We start from the raw sequence: 6,000 nt of genomic DNA, 5'->3' as shown, positions 1-6,000 counted from the left end.
TGAATAAACAACTGCTGCTGCTATCACAGTCCGCCGGCGGCTTCTTCGTTGCCCGATATCCTGAGGATACGATGGGTATAATGAACTTTGGATGGACTTGAAGCCTGGGACTAGTGTGAAGAATTCGAAAATTGCTCTGATGTGTATGATTCCGCAAAAGAATCTAATGGCGATTTTCCCGAAGGCTTAGCTTTTTAATGGGTTTCTTTCTTTTTCTTTTAGGTATCAGCGTTCCACATTTAATAAATTGATAAGTGCAGCTGCATAATACATTGATTGAGATTCTGCCTTTTAACTGGATTTTACTGTGGGTATACTTTTTTTTGGATTTTGTTTCAGAAAATTTTGAAATGCTGTTTTGTATAGCAAAAAATAATATTGAAAATCATCATAAAATCTTCAAAAATTAATATTATACTATACTATATTATATTATAATATTATGCTATACTATACTGTATAGCAAAGAATAATATTGAAAATCATCATAAAATCTTCAAAAAATAATATTATACTATAACTTGCATGGGTACCATCACATTCGATTCCCCAACCGAAAGCCCTCGTTTTCGAGACCTCGATGATGCCATAGATATATTGTCGCTTCAGGTACAGTTAGCCGTTACATATATATTAGCCAGCTGCTGCCGACATGGCCAAAAAGCGAGCCTGTCCAATGTCAGGGTAAGTGGTTTATGGGCGAGTGGGTGGCCAGCTGTTCTCCGCTTTTTTCATTAACACTAACTGCAAATTAGCCGCTCAAGTTGGACCAGTTGCGAAGATAACTCAATTGAAATGAAAATCACAGTTGGCCAGGCCGGCGGACTGTTACCGTTACAAAAAATCCCATTTATGGCCGGCTGGCTACAAATTGTTGAATGTTGTTTACCATGCCCAAGTCGGATGAAGCTCGCATTAGAACGGCGATCGATTCGTTTCGAAACGATTCAATTCGATCGCCTAATCAGATCAAGCGGCTCGATTTGGTCACAAACACTTAGGCGCCAATTGAGCATCTTTGGCATTTCGTCTAATTAGATAGAAATGCCGCGAGACCCGATGAAATTCTCGGATCGAATGCCACGCCTTATAGACGGACACGCAACCAAGTGACCATCGCCATGCCGGTGGCTCCGTCACACGCACATGTTGGCCAGATTTATGGGCTACCCAGCGGATCCCCGAATCGCTCAGCGGGATCATCATCATCGCCGATTGACTCCGAATTGCATTCGATTCTGGATCGCTCTTCCTGTCGAAATGAAAGCAGCAGCAGCAGGCGAGCAATCGATGTGGATTTATGTGGCCTGCGCCCTGTAAAGCATTGCAAATTTTGTAAATTCGGGGCATATGGGTTTGGTTTGGTTTGGTCAAAAAAAGAAGGGAGCATCGAGGAAATTGAAGTCTTGCCCTTGGGGCTATATCCGTTTTCGATTTGATATATGATCTCACGTTGAGACTCTCAACAGCATGTCGATTTAGTGCGCCAAATTTGAATTCGCATTATAATTGGACCGATAGATAGGTATTTCTGTTATAAGTAAAAGAAAGGAAAAGAATATTTATTTCTTTGTATTTTATTTAAGGAAATTAAAGCTAGTATATAATTATTTTGGCAAAAACTGACTCTAAATTATTTCTTTCCTAGAAATCTTTTTTTTTTAGGGAAATATTTAACTTAATGTAATACTTTTTTCATAAATTCTATTCTAAACCGAATTTATTTCTATAAATAAAGGGTAAATAAATGCTTACAGGAGATCTCCAGTGCCTTGCAAGCATACTTCTGTTGCATCATCTTACTTTTATTTTTTATTTTACATTTAAATTTAAATTATACGCTTGCCTTGAGAGAGAAGTGCACGGCGCTATGTTTAAATCATTTACTTTTGCTGCTTCAGCTGGACGAAGGGGTCAGGAAGGGGGCTGAAAAGGGGGCGGGGCAGTGGCCGGAGCTGCGGCTCAGAGTCCGACTTCATGCACGATTGGCAGTTGCAATTCAAAGATATTTCAAATTCTAAAGCCAAAGCCTTGGCCCGCTGGCGATTGCTCTGGAGTTGCAGTTGCATGCGATTTGCATTCGAAATGCCTGCCTCTGCCTATGCTGGCTGCTCGAATTTAATAAAAAATGTTTTATTAAGTCATAAAAATATTTTAATATTTTGCGCATCGTCTCGGGAAATATGTGCAATTTGCATAAATAAATGCGCATTGCAATTGTGTAATTTTGAGCGAGTATTGCAACCAGGAAGTGCCCCGTAGCTTTTTTCTTGCTCTCCGTTGAGTGGGTGGTGGTAGCTGAAGGGTTTTGGACCGTCTTGGCCAAGATTCTAGAATCCAGAGGCTGTACCAAAGACACAGAAGCACAGAACACATTGGGATCACGCACCATCAATTAACGTTTATCTGGCTGTCACAGCACACAGTCCTTGTCACAAAGGCGAATTCCTGCTGATGCAGACCCGCCTTTCAGTCGAGCGCAATTACACGAATTCCAGGGCATCAATGAGTAGCGACTATTGGCATTTAAACCGCCACATCACAGCGACAACATGGCGTGCCGATCTCACATAAATCCCACAATTCCACTATCCTACAATCCTACAGCCCATTGACCCGCAAATTTGTCAAGATATTGTGCAGAGATCTTCGCCCGGATTTTGAGTTAATATTCAATTACCATTTACGATTTACCCACCCCGGGGCAGGCATTAAGTGCAGGCTCATTAGCAAGCCTGAGAACCGTTTTTGCCTGGCTTTTCTTCTTTTTTTTTTTAGTTTTTTTTGTTCTACCCCCTTTGGCCAGTGGCCACTCAGAAAGATGTTATCGTTAAATTACCGCAATTTGCATGTAAATGTTGTTTATCAATTTAAACGCTAAATGCTTTAGAACTAATGACGGGTACTGCGGCCCCAGACCCAAAAGAACGAAGAAATTTTTTCACCCTCCAGCTTTGGACCGGCTGGTAACGGTTCAGGTTCAGGTTTGAGGTTCACCCATCGCCAGGTCCACGATACCATACCATATCCATACCAAGTCCATGTCCATGGCCAAAACACGATGTGAGTGCGAGAGTACTTGCGGCTCACATTGTAACAACAATATTAAGGTAATGACGTGTCATTAATTTTATTACAAAATGTGTATGTGAATGGTATGGTGGTGCCTTGGTGGTGCTTCAACGGTGGTTCGGTGGTGCAGGCGGTTCAGGTCCGTCATGAATACCCAATACCCCATTTAGCCCATTGGCGTTGTTTTATTGAAATCTTCGCCAGACTGCCGGTCTTCCGCGTTTGATGGCCAGGCGTGCCAGTGAAAGCCAACTGGAATCGATCAAAGTGTCCTCTCATTTGAAAAAGGGTACATGTACTACACTTAGAAAAAATCTCATTCGTTTTATGAATTTATTTCACTATAATAAGATTTTACAAAATAGTAGATGCTTTAAAAAATGCTGAAAAAATTATTGGTACCTAAGAAAATATGTGGACAATTCGTTATTCTTCTTTATGAAGCAGATCATTAAACGCAAGTATTATTTTCATATGATTAATCAAAGCGCAATCACATGATACCAAAGAGAATATTTAACATTGTGATGAAATATATAGGTATATATGAAGGAGCATTGGGTTTTTTTCTGGCTGATCCTTGGGAGCTGCAGACTGGGGAGGTATTTTCTATGAACTGTTGACTGCATAACTCACTTTCAGCGAGGCGGCGAGGAGGCGATCCCCAGCCGATTGGCCTCTTCCTTGCCGGCAGCCGCAGCCTGACACTGAAAAATGCAAACAGAAATAAAACAAAAGACTTAAGCAACAAACTGAGTGATTGCAATTGCTGCGGTATGTGTGTGCTGCCGGTCGCTATTTTTAGCCAGCTAAATAGTTGCCATTGGCATTGGCCCAAAGGATGCGAATCCGAGGAGTAGAGCACCTTGACTTCGCCCTTGCTCATCCGCATCCTCATCCTTACCCCCTCTGCCGTCTGCGAATCGTCTGCGGATGGCGTTGCCATGGCAGCATATTATTTTATAGCCGCGCGCATAAATCTTGCAAACGCAGATAAAAAGAACGCTTTATAGAAAAATAAAAATAAATAATACGATCTCGGGCAAGGCAACCGGATCGGGATCGTTGCCGAGCAACGGCAGCCCTCGCATTGATGGAAACAATTTATGGCAAAATTAATGATAGATTATGGTGCTGCCAATTAAAAACCAACAAACAAGCGCCCAGTTTATGGACGTGGCCCCAACATCCACTGGCGATGTGCTGGAGTCCCAACGATTGAGCCTGAGTTGCGATAGAAATGGAAATGGAGATGAAGGCGGCCATGAAGATGGCGCAAGTCAGCCGCCGAAGAGTAGGTGTTTAGACGGATTGTGGTCATTGGCATTGATTTGCTTGGCCGCTTGACGAGTGACAAATTACCCGGCTGGATGGGGTGACATCATACCGAATATGGCCCATGATTCCAGGCAATTAAAATACAATAAAGGGAAAGATGCGCGTTACCGCTTTGATTAATAACCTATACCAAGTCGGCTATTAAAATCAGTCAAGCGCAATTAGAACAAAGCGAAGACAACGCGCCAAAAGAAGCAAACTGCTCAGTCAAATCTGCGTATTTCCTTTAAGGGGAAGTCGAAGCACTCGAATCTTGAGCGGAATTCTGCACGCCTGCTTCTTTTGGCCAACAATGAGATCACTGGCCTAATCGGCGGCACAGTTTGGCAGTCACTGGGACCGCATTCAAATGCCACTCACAGATCTTCTTTCGGATGGAACTGGAATTTGTTCGAACAGAAGCTGAATTTATCATGCCAAATCTGGCTTAGATTTCATCTAGATCTAACCATCTTCCAGAGACTATCATCAATTAGCTGGAAACAAACTGGAATGGATGTTTAAAATGATTTCTTTAAAATAAATGTATAACATTAAATTTTTACAAATATTTATTTATATAATTAATAATTTTAAACAAAAATGTATAAAATTAAAAGAGGTTATGCATTTAAAAATAAGAAAAAATTCCTTTTGTAATCTCCAAAAATCTAAAGCTTTCATTTAAAAGGTTATATAATAGAACCAATCAAATTCAAGTTATCAACACCCAATTGCTTTAGGGTTTTTTTTCTGGCTACTATTATGCAACGACCCTTCAACTGAGAGCGCGGTGAAATACATTTTTTAGAACTTGAAAAGTGATTGAAAGTTAATTAAGTTGCCCTGTTGTTGGCGTGAGTTCAAGGAACTGGCACACGCTTACCACCGGAGCTAGGCCAAAATTAGAAATCCAAAAGCGATGGCCAGAGGGGCTCCATCCAAGTAAGAGTCGCCATCAACACCAACGGCGGAGATTCAGACCGGGGACTTCGGAGGGGGCGCACGCAAAATTAATGAAATCACATCGAAAAAGTCATAATTCTTATTGGAGCCACAGCTACAGACCGCAGGGAATCATTACAGTCGTGTGTAGCGCTCTTGTCAAACACAGGGCGAAGCTGGAACAAAATGACAGGAGTGCGGGGTAGCAAGTGCTCGATCAGCACGCGATTTGTAAGAACAAGATAGCAACGACATGTACATTGAATTCAAGAATCAAGAATCGAACAACAGACCAACAGGGAGCGGTGCAGAGAACAGGCCACAGTTATGAATCATTATTCATAAGCCAAGTTTCAAATCGAAAAAAAAGCGAAGAATGATCCGCATTCGAATATGGTATACCCTTCCTTAAGTTTTTAATAAATAAAATATGTAAGACGTTCACCTTAAATTATACATAATGCTCAAACTTAAAATATTTTATAAGTATTTTTATAAATATTTCTTAAAGAAAATTAAATAAGGTGATAAAGTTAATAACAAACAGCTAAAAAAATGTGTCCCTATTAAAAGCCTAAAAATAAAATCTTAAAAAAATATTTATTTATTTTACAATAATTTTTATAAATTTATTAGGTGTTTTAAATCAACAAGCCTTTTAGAAAT

This window comes from Drosophila takahashii, chromosome 2L (assembly GCF_030179915.1).
Source record: "Drosophila takahashii strain IR98-3 E-12201 chromosome 2L, DtakHiC1v2, whole genome shotgun sequence".
NCBI classification, from domain to species: Eukaryota; Metazoa; Arthropoda; class Insecta; order Diptera; family Drosophilidae; genus Drosophila; species Drosophila takahashii.
Note: the sequence above shows the minus strand (reverse complement) of the source record.